Source organism: Suncus etruscus (assembly GCF_024139225.1).
Source record: "Suncus etruscus isolate mSunEtr1 chromosome X unlocalized genomic scaffold, mSunEtr1.pri.cur SUPER_X_unloc_5, whole genome shotgun sequence".
NCBI lineage: Eukaryota > Metazoa > Chordata > Mammalia > Eulipotyphla > Soricidae > Suncus > Suncus etruscus.
Window position 1 is genome coordinate 31676 of NW_026060325.1, and position 16793 is coordinate 48468.

The window sequence follows — 16793 nt, forward strand, 5'->3', positions numbered from 1 at the left end:
TAAGAAGGATTAAATAGGGAGAAATACCAGATCAGAGAGAGAGAGAACAAAAGGATTCAAAAGGATTTGTAAAGTGTTAAGCACGGTCGAGAATGGTGATATTTGTAACAGTGGGAGGACTGTTTATAAAATAGGCATGTACAGTGCAGCTGGACACTAGGCATAGCTGTAGCCATCACACACACAGTCACACATATAGACAATGAAGATCAATCCATGGGTTGCACTTGAAAAACTGATCCGGGTGGAACAGGTCAGAGTTCTTAAATAATACCAAGCTGACAGGTCAGATGGAAAATTTTTCAATTTCAAATATTATTCAAATATATTCACCATCATTGGTGAGGGAAACTTTGCTGACAAAAGTGTTTTTGGGTTAGATTGAGCATAGAGCATTTTTAAAACAATCATAATGGGTCGTGAGCATCTAAGTTCCTATCCTGAAAACAAACTGAGAACATGGGCATAATGATGTATGGCAATAGTAATCTAGGTTTAATTGAAAATAAATTGCAACGCCTACTCTGAATTAATACCGGAGCATGAGTCTATGGCATTATGTTTAATAGGAGTAGAGACTGGACATACTTTTGACCTTCGTGGAAGAGATTTTAGTGTTTTGCCATTAAGAATAATGCTGCCTGAGAGATTTTTGTAGATAGCTTTTATTATCTTGCTGAAGATTCTTTACACAACTGTTTGGCTGAGGGTATTTTTCTTCAGGAAGTGTTAGATTCTATCAAATGCCTTTTTTGCTTTGATACATATGATCATGTTGCTTTTATCCTTTTAATAATGTGGAATATGATGTTGATTGATTATATACTGAACCATCTATGCATCCTTCAGATGAAACACTCATGGACACCATGTAAAATCTTTGTTTTTGATTTTGTTTTTTGACCGCTCCCGGTGACACTCTGGTTACTCCTGGCTTTGCCATCAAAAATCATGGGCGGGAGCAGTGGCACTAGAGGTAGGTCATCTGCCTTGCTCACAGTAGCCTAGGACGGACCAAGCCCCGGGTATCCCACATGGTCCCCCCAAGCTAGGAGCTATTTCTGAGCACACAGCCAGGAGTAACCACTGAGCATCAACAGGTGTGGCCCCAGAACAAACAATACAGAAACCACTCGTGGATTGGAGGACTATATGGGGTGCCAGGGGCTCAACAGCCATTCGTCCTAGGTTAAGCATTTGTAAGGCAAATGCCCTATTGTTTGTGCCACCACTCTGGCCCCACCATATTTCATCTTATTGTTGTGTTATTGGATTCGGTTTGCTGAGATTGGGCTGAAGATGTTTCTTGCTAGTATCTCTGTACACTTTGGGAATGTGTGATACACTTTTAGAAAGTATTTGGAGGATTTCCATCTTTTTAGGATCAATGGTAATTGCTAATACTTCTCTGAATGTTTGATAAAATTTACCTGTAAACTCGTCTCATCCTGCAAAGTTTTTTAATTACAGTTTTGATTTTCTTGTGATAGACCTAATTATGCCTCTACTTCCTTGGAATTCAATATGAGGATGTGATATTTTTCTAGAAATCTGTCCATTTTCTTTTGGTTATCTAGCTTAACTGAACACCATTGTTCAAAATAAGCTCTGAAGGTATGGGGTAGGAAAAAATAAGCTCTTGTGATGTCTTGGATTTCTTGGGTTTCTGTAGTAATCTCTCCTCTTTCATTTCTGATTTAATTTATTTGAATATTTCCCTTCCTTTCTCGTGAGTCTGCCAGCACTTTGTCTATCTTATTTATTGTTTGTTAAAAAAACTCATCAACTTATCTCTCTAATATTTCATTTTTTTTTCTATATTGTTGATTTCTGCTGTTTCTGCTTTTTTTTCTTTTGGGGGGGTTTGCTTTTTTGATCACACTTGGTGGCGTTCAAGGGTTCCTCCCTGAATTACTCTCAGAAATTGCTCCTGCAGGCTCAGGGGACCATATGGAGTGCTGGGGATTGAACAAAGTGCTTTCAGATTTGTGGCATGTGAGGAAAACTTCCTACTGCTGTGCTATGGCACTGGCCCCTGCTCTGTTTTTTTGTTTTTTTTTAATTTTTTGCTCAGCTCATGTTTGGTTTCTTTGCTCTTGCTCTTCAGATAACCACTTTCTCCAAAAATAAGTTAGTGTATTATATTAATTTTTGCTCCCAAAGATGTGCTAGGTCTTATTTTCATCACATGCCTTATTTTCTTTTTTGTTTGTTCTTTGGGAGTCACACCCAGCACTCAGGGGTTACTCCTGGCTCTATGCTCATAAATTGCTCCTTGTGGGCTAAGGGGACCATATGGGATGCTGAGATTCGAACCAATGACCTGCATGAAACACAGATGGCTAACCTCCATGCTATCTCTGGACCCGAGATCTCTTATTTTCAATGAGGAATATGGTATACATATACTGTTAAATGAAAATAAAGGAAATTTATTAATTATATATGGTACAGCACCATGACTCTCCATTACATCACTGGTTGCAAGAGGCCAGTCAGGGTGGCCCTAACAACCAGTTTATGGTAAATTATCATTCCAAGACAGAACCTAAGGGTCTTATTTTGGGGGGATTTCTTATATTTCACCCTGCAGGAAACCCATTAGGTAGGTCTTACTTTTTCAGAGGATGTTTTGGGCCCAGAGAGATAGCACAGCGGCGTTTGCCTTGCAAGCAGCCGATCCAGGACCTAAGGTGGTTGGTTTGAATCCCGGTGTCCCATATGGTCCCCCATGCCTGCCGGAGCTGTTTCTGAGCAGACAGCCAGGAGTAACCCCTGAGCAACGCCGGATGTGGCCCAAAAACAAAAAACAAAACAAAACAAAACAAAAAAACAGAGGATATTTTATTTTTACAAAACATAGTACATAAGGTGTCCCATTATGTTCTAGATTTTGGCTTTTTCTTTCTAATTGTAGGCCTCCATTACTATAAATTATACCCTAATTATTGCTTTTGCTCTGTCTCATAGATTTGAACAATGTTTTCTTTATTATCATTTGTTTCAAGGAATCTCTATTTCCTGTTAGATCCATCTGTTGTTGAGCAGCATGTTGTTTAGTATCCAGGTGTTTGATTTTCCATTTATAGTCTGATAGGGTGTTTGGTATAATTTTTATATTTGTGAGTTTATGTAAGTCAGACTTATGTCCTAAAATGTGACCTATTCTAGGGAAGGTTTCATGTGCACTTAAGAAGAATGTGTATTCAATTTTTGAGGATGAAAAGCCCTGAATAGATTCATTAGTCCTAGATTGTCTAGTGTCTCATGTAGGGCTCTTATATCTTTGTTAGTGTCTCACCTAATGGACCTGTATATTGGCAATTATGGAATGCAGAAATCTCCCATTATATCATAAACATATTCATGTTTCTTTAGGTTTGTGTGCAAAAGCCTTATGTATTGCTGGCTCTATGTTTGATGCATAAAATTTGATCAGGGTTAGTACTTCTTGGTCTGTTGCTCCTAGGATCAAGAACTAGTGCTCATCTTTGTCTTTTAAATACTTTCTTGAGATTGCATGCAATTTGGTCTGCTATAAATATGACTGTCTCAGCCTTTTCTGTTTTCCAGTAGCTTGTATCATTGTATTCCATCCTTTTCCTTTTAGCCTGTGTCTATCCTGAACTTTGAATTGTATTTTCTGCAGGCATCAGGTGACAGGATTTTATTTCCTGATTCAACCCACTACTCTGCCTTCTGATGGGAGACTTTAGTTCATTGACATTTAAGGAAACTTTTGACAGAAAAGGCTATTTTGCCATTCTATTTGTAGGACTGTTGTTACAATTGGGGATTTGGTTTATGTCATTGCTCCTTGAGTAATTCATTTAGAATGAGTTTGTTATGTGCTCCCTTCAGCAGCACATATACTAAAATTGGAAGAGAAGATTATCATGGCCCCTGTGTAAGGATGGCATGCAGATTTGTGAAGTGTTCCATAAAATTAAAAGAAAAAGAGAATTGGTTTGTTTAGCACTATAATCTGAGGGGTATTTCTTGTTTGAGAGTATTTTTGACCTGCCCTCCCATGTAAATAATAGGTTCACATGATACTGATCACCAGGGTGAAATTTTCTCTTATGCAGTAGAATTGATGTCACTCCTCCTTTTCTTCCCTGAATTGTTTCAAATGGGAGATCTGTTTTGATTCATATGTCCTTTCTTTGTACTTAAGGTGCTTCTTCCTTACTTCGTTAATGCTTTAAAGATTGGATCTTTCTCTGTTTTTTGTTTGTTTGGACCAATATGTCTGTTCATGTTCTTTCAGGCAGTTTTGTTTGCTATCTTTTTGCCACTTAGATTTGTACAGTAGCCTCTTTTCAGAGAGTAGGAAAATTAGCTGCTATTATCTACCTTATAGCTCATTCTTTTTTCCCATTTTCCTCTCATCTTTTATTCTTATAAATCGTAGATTATTTCTCTTTGTTCATTAAGCACCCTATATTTTTTCAACTTTTTTCTCTTTGTGGGGGCTCTTTGGGCCACACCCGTTAGCCCTCAGGGGGGTTAGTCTTGCTCTCTGCTAAGAAATCACTTCTGGCAGCCGTGGTTTACCATATGGGATTTCAGTATTTGAACCATCAATGGTCCTGGGTAAGCAACTTGCAAGGAAAATGTCTTACTACTATGCTATCTCTCTAGCCCTATTTTTTTTGTTTGATTTTGGGGTCGTGCCGGGCAGCGTTTAGGGGTTACTCCAGGTTCTGTACTCAGAAATCCCTCCTAGTAGTCTTAGGAAACCAGATGGTATGCTAGATATTGAGCCACAATCTCCTGAATTAGTCACCTGCTAGGTGAGTGCCCTACCGTTGCTCACAGTATCTCTACCAACCCTCCCTCCCTCCTTCATTTTCCTTCCTTCCTTCTTTCCTTCCTTCCTTCCTTCCTCCCTCCCTTCCTCCCTCCCTCCCTTCCTTCCTTCCTTCCTTCCTTCCTTCCTTCCTTCCTTTCTTCCTTTCTTCCTTCCTCCCTTCCTTCCTCCCTTCCTTCCTTCCTTCCTTCCTTTCTTCCTTTCTTCCTTTCTCCCTTCCTTCCTCCCTTCCTTCCTTCCTTTTTTTCTCTTTAAAATGCCACATCCGATGATGCTCAAAAATTGCTTCAGCTTTAATTGACCATATAGCACAGCTGGGATCGAACCACTTCCCTGCCTAGTTTAGGTGCTTGCAAGGAATTCGCCCTTCTACTTGAGCCACTGCTCCCACTCAGCTATCCTTTATGTTTTGACTTATTTAATCTGCTCTGGTTTGTAATTTGTCTTCAAGATTTTCAATGCGATTTTCTACCTTGTAATTCTACCCATGGTGGCTTGCTGACATGTTTTTCAGTCCTTCAATTTCAGTTGTATGGAATCTCATTTTCCAAAAGATTTCTTTGAGTTGGTTGAATTGTCCAGCTTTAGATTACTTTTTTTCTTTTTTTATTCCCAGCTTTAAATTTCTTAAAGTTTGCTGGTTAGTAACCTCTATTTCTTTGCTAAAACATTAAGTGTTTATTTTAGATTCTCCTCTATAAGTTTCATGCATAATGGTGGACTTGGATATTTGCCAGAATTTCTCTCTATATTCTTTTTTTTACTTTCTCCAGAAGCTTGAGTGCGTTGCAGTGTTTCTTCTTTTTTTGAAACTTTTTTCGTTATTTAAACATCTTTTTTACATATATGATTGTGATTAGCTTTCAGTTATGTAAAGAACACCCCCTTCATAGTGCAACATTCCCACCACTAATGTCCCAAATCTCCCTCCATCCCACCCCACCCCCACCTGTACTCTAGACAGGCTTTCCAGTTCCCTCATTCATTCACATGCTTATGGTAGTTCTCTGTGCAGATATTTCTATAACTGCACTCACCACTCTTTGTGGTGAGCTTCATGAAGTGAGTTGGAAGTTCCAGCCCCCCTCTCATTGTCTCAGGATGTTGCAAAAATGACTTTTATCTTTCTCAAAACCCATAGATTAGTGAGACTATTCTGCGTCTCTCTCTCTCCCCTGACTTATTTCACTCAGCATGGTACATTCCATATACATCCATGTATTGGAAAATTTTATGACTTCAATCTCTCCTGACGGCTGCATAATATTCCATTTTGTATATGTACCACAGTTTCTTTAGCCATTCGTCTGTTGAAGGGCATCTTGGTTGTTTCCAGTGCCTGGCTATTATTTATAGTGCTGCAATAAATATAGGTGTGAGGAGGGGGTTTTGTATTATGTTCTTGTATTCTTAGGGTATATCCCTAGGAGTGGAATAGCTGGGTTGAATGGGAGGTCAAATTCCAGTTTTTGGAGGTATCTCCATATCACTTTCCATAGAGGTTGGACCAGACGGCATTCCCACCAACAGTGAATTAGAGTTTCTTTCTCTCCACATCCCTGCCAGCACTGATTTTTCTCATTCTTTGTGATGTGTACCAATCTCTGTGGTGTGAGATGGTATCTCATCATTGTTCTGATTTGCATCTCCCTAATGTGTAGTGACGAGGAGCATTTTTCATGTGCCTTTTGGCCATTTGTATATCTTTTTTATTAATGCGTCTGTTCATTTCTTCTCCCCAGTTTTTGATGGGATTAGATGTTTTTTTCTTGTAAAGTATATTTTGGAGATTAGCCCCTTATCTGATGGGTGTTGGGTGAATAGTTCCTCCCACTCGGTGGGTAACTCTTGTATCCTGGGCACTATTTCTTTTGAGGTGCAGAAGCTTCTCAGTTTAATGGATTCCCATCTGTTGATCTCTGCTTCCACTTGTTTGGAAAGTGCAGTTTCCTCCTTGAAGATGCCTTTAGTCTCAATGTCATGGACTGTTTTTCCGACCTGTTGCTCTGTATACCTTATGGTAGGTATTACGTCTTTAGTCTCAGTGTCATGGACTGTTTTACCGACGTGTTGTTCTATATATCTTATGGTATTAGGTCTGATATCAAGGTCTTTAATCCATTTGGATTTTACGTTCGTATATGATGTTAACTGGGGGTGTATGTTCGCTCTTTTGCAAATGGCTAACCAGTTCTGCCAGCACCACTTGTTGAAGAGGTTTTCCGTGCTCCACTTGAGATTTCTTGCTCCTTTCTCAAAAATACGGTAATTGTATGTCTGGGGGACAATGCCTGAGAACTCAAGCCTATTCCACTTGTCTGAGGGTCTGTCTTAATTCCAATACCAAGTTGTTTTGATTACTATTGCTTTGTAGTGCAGTTTAAAGTTGGGGAAAGTAATGCCTCCCATTTTCCTTTTCCCTAGGAGTGCTTTAGCTATTTGAGGGTGTTTATTGTTCCAGATGAACTTCATAAATACTTGATCCACTTCTTTGAAGATTGTCATGGGTATTTTAAGGGGATCACATTAAATCTGTATAATGCTTTGGGGAGTATTGCCATTTTAATGATGTTAATCCTGCCAATCTATGAGCCGGGTATGTGTTTCCATTTCCGTGTGTCCTCTCTTATTTCTTGGAGCAGGGCTTTATAGTTTTCTTTGTATAGGTCCTTCACATCTTTGGTCAAGTTGACTCCAAGATATTTGAGTTTGTGTGGCACTATCATTATTGGTGTATAAAAGTCCATTGATTTCTGTGTGTTGATTTTGTAGCCTGCCACCTTGCTATATGAGTCTATTGTATCTAGAAGCTTTTTGGTAGAGTCTTTAGGGTTTTCTAAGTAGAGTATCATGTCATCTGCAAACAGCGAGAGCTTGACTTCTTCCTTTCCTATCTGGATTCCCTTGATATCTTTTTCTTGCCCGATCGCTATAGCAAGAACTTCCAGTACTATGTTGAAGAGGAGTGGTGAGAGTGGACAGCCTTGTCTTATATACAAATTTAGAGAAAAGGCTTTTATTTTTTCTGCATTAAGGATAATATTTTCCATTCACTTGTGGTAGATGGCTTCAACTAGATTGAGAAAGGTTCTTTCCTTTCCTGTCTTGCTGAGAGTTTTGATCAAGAATGGGTGTTGGACCTTATCAAATTCTTTCTCTGCGTCTATTGATATGATCATGTGAATTTTATTTTTCTTGTTGTTGATTTTGTGTACTATCTTGATAGATTTGCGGATTTTAAACCATCCTTGCATTCCTGGGATAAAACCAACTTGGTCGTAGTGTATGATTTTCTTGATGATGCATTGGATTCTATTTGCCAGGATTTTGTGGAAGATCTTTGCATCAGCTTTCCTCAGGGATATTGGTCTGTAATTTTCTTTTTTGGCAGCATCTGTCTGCTTTTGGTGTCGAGGTGATGTTGGCTTCATAAAAGCTGTTTGGGAGTGTTCTTGTTTTTTCAATTTCATGGAAGAGCCTGGCTAGGATTGGTAGTAGTTCCTCTTGAAAGATTTAAAAAATTTATTAGGAAATCCATCTGGGCCTAGGCTTTTCTTTTTGGGCAGATGTTTGATTACAGTTTCAATTTCCTCAGTAGTGATGTGGGTGTTTAGATATGCTGCTACATCCTCCTTACTTAAATGTGGAAGGATATAAGTGTCCAAGAATTTTTCCATTTCTTCTAGGTTCTCATGTTTAGCAGCATACTTTCGCAAAGTAGTCTCTAATTATCCTTTGTATCCCTTCAATATCTTTCATAATCTCCCCATATTCATTTCTTCTTTTTCTTTTTCTGGTTTTTGGCCCATAGCCTGCGGTACTCGGGTTACTCCTGGCTGTCTGCTAAGAAATAGCTTCTGGCAGGCACAGGGGAACATATGAGACACCGGGATTCGAACCAACCACTTTTGGTCCTGGATCGGCTGCTTGCAAGGGAAACGCCGCTGTGCTAACTCTCAGGGCCCCCCCTTTTCATTTCTAATATGGGTTATCAGGTTTCTCTCTCTCTCTGTTTCTGTGAGTTTTGCCAATGGTCTATCAATCTTGTTTAATTTTTTAAAGAACCGTCTTCTGCTTTCTTTGATCTTTCAGATTGTTTTTCGATTTTCCACTTCATTGATTTCTGATTTCAGCTTTGTCATTTCCTTCTGTCTCCCTAATTTTGGTTCCTTTTGTTGGTCATTTTCTAACTTCATGAGCTGCGTTGTTAAGTTATTCAGGTATGCCACTTCTTCCTTCCTGATTTGTGCTTGTAGAGCTATAAATTTTTGAAGAAGAGAAAAGTAATAAACTCGGGAAAAAGTTTAATATGCCAAAAATGGGCGGAATCCTTCTAGAGGCTCTCATCATCGTTTTGAGAGACGAAGGAGAAAAATAAGGTCAAACTCCCCAACAGTACAAAAAGAAGTGTCAAATACCCAGGGAGCACTCCAACAATAACAAATATAAGCACCACGAAAATAGCTATGGTCTTTAGATAAAAAACATGACAGGGCGTATAAAGAAAGAAAAGAAAAGATGGAAAAACGTAAATATAAATGGGGACAACAACTTCAATAACCACACCAAAACAAGGAAATCGACAAGAAGTAGATAGGTAAATAAAAATTAAAAAATAATTTAAAATGAGTATTTAAAAAATAATATATATAAAAAATAAAAAATGTTTTGTGCTTTTTGGCTTTTCCCTCCTGCAATGGCACAGTAAATATTGAGGTCATTCAAAAGGAATTCTCTTGGCCTAAGAGATATGGGGTTTCTCCACCCTTGGAGTATATTCTCATGGGATTAACTATAGACTTTGTTCAGGTTCATATACTCTCCCCTTGGTGCTTTTGTGGTGTTTGGAAGGCTACTGCTCCTTCCTGGGTGATAAAATCAGACCTCTGTATCTAGAGATCTCAGGATCTGCACAGGTCTAGGAGTGGGATTTATGATGAAGTCTTTCTTTGTGGTTCTAGAAGTTCTGTTCCCTCAGTGTCATTTTAATCCATCTTCTGTGGTTGGTGGTCTTGGTGTAGGATGGAACCTAGCATAGCATCTTTCATTGTGTTTCCAGAAGCCCCATTCTGTTGCAATTGTCTCAGCCAGACCTTTGGAACTGTGGATCATGGTTGTTGTGCAGGTCGTAATTAAAACCCTAGACTGGATTTTTTATTGGTCCCAAGATATATACAGTCCAGTCATCATTCTAGTAGCCAGTCATCTGTAAATCGCGATCTTGACTTTTGAACCGACCATAGGGTGATTAGTCTTCTGATTTTGTCTTCTCATTAGCTGGTGAGGTCGGATAATCTGCTCTTGGGTCAAGTTGTTCCCATTTTCCTCGTTGTCAGGATATCATATTAGAGCTGGCACTTGTTGGTGGTCCAGCAGTTTTAAGGATGTCCCGGTTGGGATTTGTTTCCCGTTGCTGTTGTGAAGAACTTTGTCGTTTTTATGTCTGGGATCCAGGGTTCAAGGCTGGACGGATGGTGTCTAATCACATGGGGTCTAAGTTGGGTCCACATGACATATTTTCAAAGTGGGAGATATCTCTGTATTGTAAACAAGTATGAGTTCTTATCCCTAGTAGATAAGAGCTCGTTTTAATATGTAGGATTTCCCCTTTTATTAGTGTGCCTTTGCAGGGAGAAATGGTGCTACATTATATTGTGGTGCATTTGGGGGTGGAAAGAGAAGAAAACAGAAACAGGTCACACACCCAAAATCATAAAAATAGGAATAAAAATATAAGTGCTCACCTATGTATATGTAGAATAAACATTTTAAAAAATGAATTAAAGTAATTAAAGGAACAAAGTGATGCAAGAGATGCAAAGTGATGCAGGTAAGGAGGTGGTGTAATACAGGTTTTATACTGATGTTGAAAGTTTAGGTTTCCCCATTGTCTTTTGGGATTTTCTTGGGGTGTGTGGGTTCCCAGGCACCTTTCCATCACAGCCCCTGACCTTCTTGAGATTGGTAAAGATTTGCGGCAGGGAGAACTTGGAAGAGCTCTTGCTTTTAATTGGTCAATTTAGTCCATTGACATTGAGGGAGATGATTGTCATAGGATTTACTGTCATCTTTTTAGATAAGTTTGCTGTGTTTGTTGGTCCTCTTTTCTTAACGTAGACCTTTCAGTTTTTCCTTTAAGGCTGTTTTTTCATCTGTGAAGTTTCTGAGCTGTTTTGTATCCATGAAGCTATATCTTCTTCCTTCAATCCTGAACATGAGTCGGGCTGTGTGCATTATTCTTGGTGAGGCATTCATTTCGTTCAGTCTTGTCACAATATCCCACCACTGTCTTCTGGCCTTGAGAGTTTCTTGTGACATGTGCTTTGAATGTAATTTTTCTTTTTGATCTTGCTGCTTTCAGTATTTTATCTCTGTCTGTGGGATTTGTCATTGTAATGAGGATGTATCTTGGGTTGTTTTCGTTGGGTCTCTTTTACCTGGTACTCTTTGGGCATGCAGGATTTGACTGCATATAGTCTTTAACTCTGGGAGTATCTTGGATGATGTCTTTGACAGTTGATTCTTTCTGGAGATCTCCTACCTGGGTTTTTGGGACTCCAATGATTCTTATGTTGTTTCTTTTGAGTTTATCAAAGATTTCTATTTTTATCTGTTCGCATTCCTTGAGTGCTTTTTCCATTGCCTGATTGTTTGTCTTAAGGTTCTTCTCCAGTTTCTTCTGCTGTGTTGAGTTTTTCTGCATCACATCTTCCAGTACTCCTCAGCTGCTGATACCCTGCTGGCGAGGCCATCCACTGAGGTTTTCAGTTGAGCTACCGTGTTTTTCAGATCTGCTTTTTCAGTTTGGAGTTTTCTGATTTCTGTCTTTGTCTTCTGTTCAGATCGATCCATGCTTTCTCTGAGTTATACAAACATCTTCCATATTGCTATTTTAAGTTTCTTATCTGAGAGGTTAATCAGGTGGTTGGAATTTTTTAGGTCATCCAAGCTATCGTCTTCATTCTCTGTGCATGGTGTTTGCCTGCGCGTTTTCCCCATTGTCATGCTAGTAGTGTGGTTTTTCCTGTGTGTTGTGGTGGGGTTTATTGGTTAGAAACAGTGTGTGGCTCCGAAGGTGCACTCTTCTGGGCCTCCAGGTGACAGCTTTTGAGATTCGCTTCCCAGAGCTCTGAGGAGAGCTTCAAGAATCCAGGAAAGACAGAGAAGCACAGGACAGAGCTCCCTGCAGGTCCTCAGTTTCCTCAGAAGAAGCACAGCAGGGCAGAATCTCCACAGGTAGAGCAGTCAGCACTCTGTCTGGCAACCTTCACAGCCAGGCATTTCTTATTCACTTGCTCGCTGGGCAGATTCAGAATGCAGTTTTTTGGGGGTTTGCTTCCCAGGGCTCTGAGAAGAGGTTCAAGAATTCAGGAAGGACAGAGAATCCCTTCCTCTCTTATCACTCCATATACGCCCCTCCCGAAGCTGCACACTCTGTTGAAAAGGATTGTCTTCTCCAAATAGAGACAAGCTGTTCTTTGATTGAGGGTATACGAGTAGCTGCAGTCCCCTGCTAGAACCTCCAAACAAGCTCTCAAGTTCCATTTATAGAAGAATGTAGGGTAGTCAAGTTTCCAAGACTCCAGACACATCCAAATGAGGCACTGCACATGGCAATCTGCCAGCCTTTACAAAAAGAAAAGAAAGCGGGGACGCGCATGCGCGCTACGCTCCGGCCCGGTTCTTCCCTGCGCGGCTGTTGAGAAGCGCGGATGAACGGGTTTCGGCCCGGCGGTATGGCGCTCCTGAGTCTTGGGGTGGTAGGTGACTAGCATGCAGCTACCAAAGCTCTGACTTTCCACCGCCCCTCTGTTGACATGGCCCACCGGGGTGGGGAAAGGGACTTCCAGACATCAGCCAGACGCATGGGCACATCCCTGCTCTTCCAGCTTTCAGTGCACGAGCGGGAGCTGGACCTGGTTTTCCTGGATCATAGCTATGCCAAGCCCTGGAGCGCCCACCCGGATGCCAGTAGCGCCCGCCCCACCCGCATGCTCTTTGTCACTCCCCGGAGGCAGCATGAAAGTACCATTGAATCGGATGTTCCAATAGATGTGGAGACAATCACGTCAACTCCTGTGCCACTTTATGACAATCAGAAGGCCCGAAGTGTGATGAATGAGTGTGAACGACATGTCATCTTTGCCAGGACTGATGCGGATGCACCTCCCCCACCAGAGGACTGGGAAGAACATGTCAACAGGACTGGCTGGACTATGGCACAGAACAAACTCTTCAACAAAATTCTTAAAGCATTGCAGTCTGATCGGCTTGCTCGCTTGGCCAATGAAGGGGCTTGCAATGAACCAGTGCTTCGCCGAGTTGCTGTGGACAAGTGTGCAAGGAGAGTGCGGCAGGCTCTAGCAAGTGTGAGCTGGGATACAAAGCTGATCCAGTGGCTACACACCTCCCTGGTAGAGACCTTGAGTTTGCCCATGCTTGCAGCTTACCTAGATGCTTTACAGACGCTGAAAGGGAAGGGGTTACTCCTGGCTATGCGCTCAGAAGTCGCTCCTGGCTTGGGGGACCATATGGGACGCCGGGGGATCGAACCATGGTCCGTCTCCTAGGCTAGCGCAGGTTACTCCTGGCTCTCTACTCAGAAATCGCTCCTGGTAGGCACTGGAGACCACATGGGCTGCTGGGATTCGAACCACCGTTGGTCCTGGGTCGGCTGCTTGCAAGGCAAATGCCCTACCACTGTGCTATCTCTCTGGTCCCTTGTACTGACAGAACTTAACAGAAAAAAAACATCTAATCCAGTAGAAAATGGGGAGAAGAAATGAACTGACACTTTCTCAAAGAAGTACAAATGGCCAAAAGGCAAATGAAGAAATGTTCCACATCACTAATCATCAAGGAGATGCAAATCAAAACAACAATGAGGTATCATGCCACAGACTGGCACACATCACAAAGAACAAGAATAATCAGTGCTGGTGGGGATGTGGAGAGAAAGCAACTCTCATTTACTGCTGGTGGGAAATGCCTTCTAGTCCAGCATTTATGGAAAATAATATGGAGATTCCTCAAACAGTTGGAAATTGAGCTCCATATGCTCCAGCTATATCACTCCTAGCTATATATATATACTCTTAGGAACACAAAAAATGCAATACAAAATGCCTCCTGCACACCTATATTCATTGCACTGCTATTTATAATAGCCAGAATCTGGAAACAACCCAGATGCCCGACAACAGATGAATGGCTAAAGAAACTGTTGTACATATACACAATGGAATAATAAAAAGCTGCCAGGAAAAAAAAAAAAAGAAAAGAAAGAAAATGTATTACCTATATTTGGTACAGTGTCATGACTCTCTGTTACGTCACTGGTTGCAAGAGTCCAGGCACGGTAGCCCTACCAATCAGTTTATGGTATATTGATTTTCAGTCCAAGACAGAGAGACTATGGGTGCTTATTTTAGGTGATGCCTTATATTTCAGCCTGTAGGAAACCTATAAGTAGGCCTTATTTTCACAGGATGTTTTGATCAGAGTTAGTATTTCTTGGTCTGTTGCTTCTCTAATCACTACTCTGTCCATCTTGGTCATAAACGCTTCCTTGAGGTTGTATGCAATTTGGTCTGATAGAAATATAGCTGTCCCATCTTTTGTTTGTATTTCAGTAGCTTGTATAATTTTTTTCTATTCTTTTCCTTTGAGCCTGAGTCTGTCCTCAACTTTAGGTTTTTGGGTGACACCCGTAGTCTCTCGAGGATTACTCTTAACTGTGCCCTTAGAAATCGCTCCTTAGGCCTGGAGAGATAGCACAGTGGCGTTTGCCTTGCAAGCAGCCCACCCAGCACCCAAAAAAAACTGTCAATTAGAGGCAGCAGAAGAGCGCGGCCACCTCGCTTCACAGTCGCACACTCTTTCTATCCAAGGAACCTCACCACAACACGCAGAAAAAACCATACTACAAGCGTGACAATGGGGAAACCTCACAGGCAAACACCATGCACAGAGAATGAAGACGAAAGCTTGAATGACCTAATAAATTCCAACCACCTGATTAACCTCTCAGAAAAAGGAACTTAAAATAGCAATATGGAAGATGCTTGTAGAACTCAGAGAAAGCATGGATCGATCTGAACAGAACACAAAGACAGAAATCAGAAAACACCAAACTGAAATAGCAGATCTGAAAAACACGGTAGCTCAACTGAAAATCTCAGTGGATAGCCTCGCCAGCAGGGTATCAGCAGCTGAAGAGAGAATCAGAGTACTGGAAGATGTGATGCAGAGAAACTCAACAAAGCAGAAGAAATTAGAAAAGAACCTTAAGACAAATGAACAGATAATGGATTTAGTACTCAAGGAATGTGAACAGATGAAAATAGAAGTCTTTGATAAACTTAACAGAAACAACATGAGAATCATTGTAGTCCCAGAGACCCAGGAAGGAGATTTCCAGGAAGAATCAACTGTCAAAGACATCATTGAAGAGATACTCTTAGAGTTAAAGACTACATGAAATCAAATCCTGCATGCCTGAAGAGTACCAGCTAAAAGAGACCCAAAGAAAAACACCCCAAGACATATCTGCGTTACAATGACAAATCCCACAGATAGAGATAAAATACTGAAAGCAGCAAGATCAAAGACATAAAGGACCTATACAAAGAAAACTATAAAGGAAAATGGGAGGCATTACTTTCCCCAACTTTAAACTGTACTACAAAGCTATAGTTATCAAAACATCATGGTATTTGAATAAAGACAGACCCTCGGATCAGTGGAATAGGCTTGAGTTCTCACGCATTGTCTCCCATACATACAATTTTTGACAAGGGAGCAAGAAATCCTAAGTGGAGAAGGGAAAACCTCTTCAACAAATGGTGCTGGTAGAACTGGTTAGCCACTTGCAAAAATACGAACATACACCCTAGTTAATATCATGTACGTAGGTAAAATCCAAATGGATTAAAGACCTTGATATCAGACCTGGTACCATATGGTAGGTATATAGAATAACACATTGGTAAAACAGTCCATGACATTGAGACTGAAGGCATCTTCAAGGAGGAAACTGCACTTTCCAAACAAGTGGAAGCAGAGATCAACAGATGGGAATACATTAAACTGAGACGGCTCTGCACCTGAAAAGAAATAGTGCCCAGGATCCAAGAGTTACCGACCGAGTGGGAGAAACTATTTACCCAACACCCATCAGATAAGGGGTGAGTGCAGCTATAGAAATAACTACACAGAGAACTACCATAATCATGTGAATGAATGAATGGAAAGCCTGTCTAGAGTACAGGTAACGGTAGGGTGGGATGGAGGGAGATTTGGGACATTGGTGGTAGGAATGTTGCACTGTGAAGGGGGGTGTTCTTGACTGAAATGTAATCACTATCATTTATCTAATCGAGATATTCAAATAAAGAAAAAAATCGCTCCTGGCCAGAACCTATCCTGGGACCAAATAAATAAAATAAAACCCTAGTTTAGGCTTTGGCTTACGACCTGTACAGCAAACAAGATCTCTTATTCCAAACCTAACTGAGACCACTACAACTGATCATAACTTCTGGAGACATAATGAAACTATGCTAGGCTTTACCCTAGGATTGGTACAAAAACCAAGACCACCATCTACAAAAGACTGATTAAAACAACAGTGATGAAACAGAACTTCTAGAACCATAAAGAAAGACTCCATGCTAGGCTCCCTCCTATGACCTGTGCAAATACCAAGACCTCTAGTTACATAGGCCTGATTTTATATCCAAATCTGAGCAGAAATTCCCAAATATCACAAAAAAATCCTACTGGAGAAAATAAGAGCATGTAAGGAGCTTGAGGATATCCCTATGGCAGTATATTTCAAGGGTAGACAATCCCTGTATCTTTTAGGCCAGGGGAACTCTCTTTTCTTTGTTTTTTTGTTTTTTGGGTCACACCCTGCAGTGTTTAGGTGTTACTCCTGACTCTAGGCAGTGCTCAGGATTTACTACTGGCTCTAGGCTCA

At 40.7% G+C, this 16793-nt stretch overlaps 1 pseudogene; it reads left to right on the forward strand.

Moving 5' to 3' along the window:
* Positions 1-3848: 3848 nt before the first annotated feature.
* Positions 3849-3948, forward strand: LOC126000653 (uncharacterized; annotated as a pseudogene).
* Positions 3949-16793: the final 12845 nt, after the last annotated feature.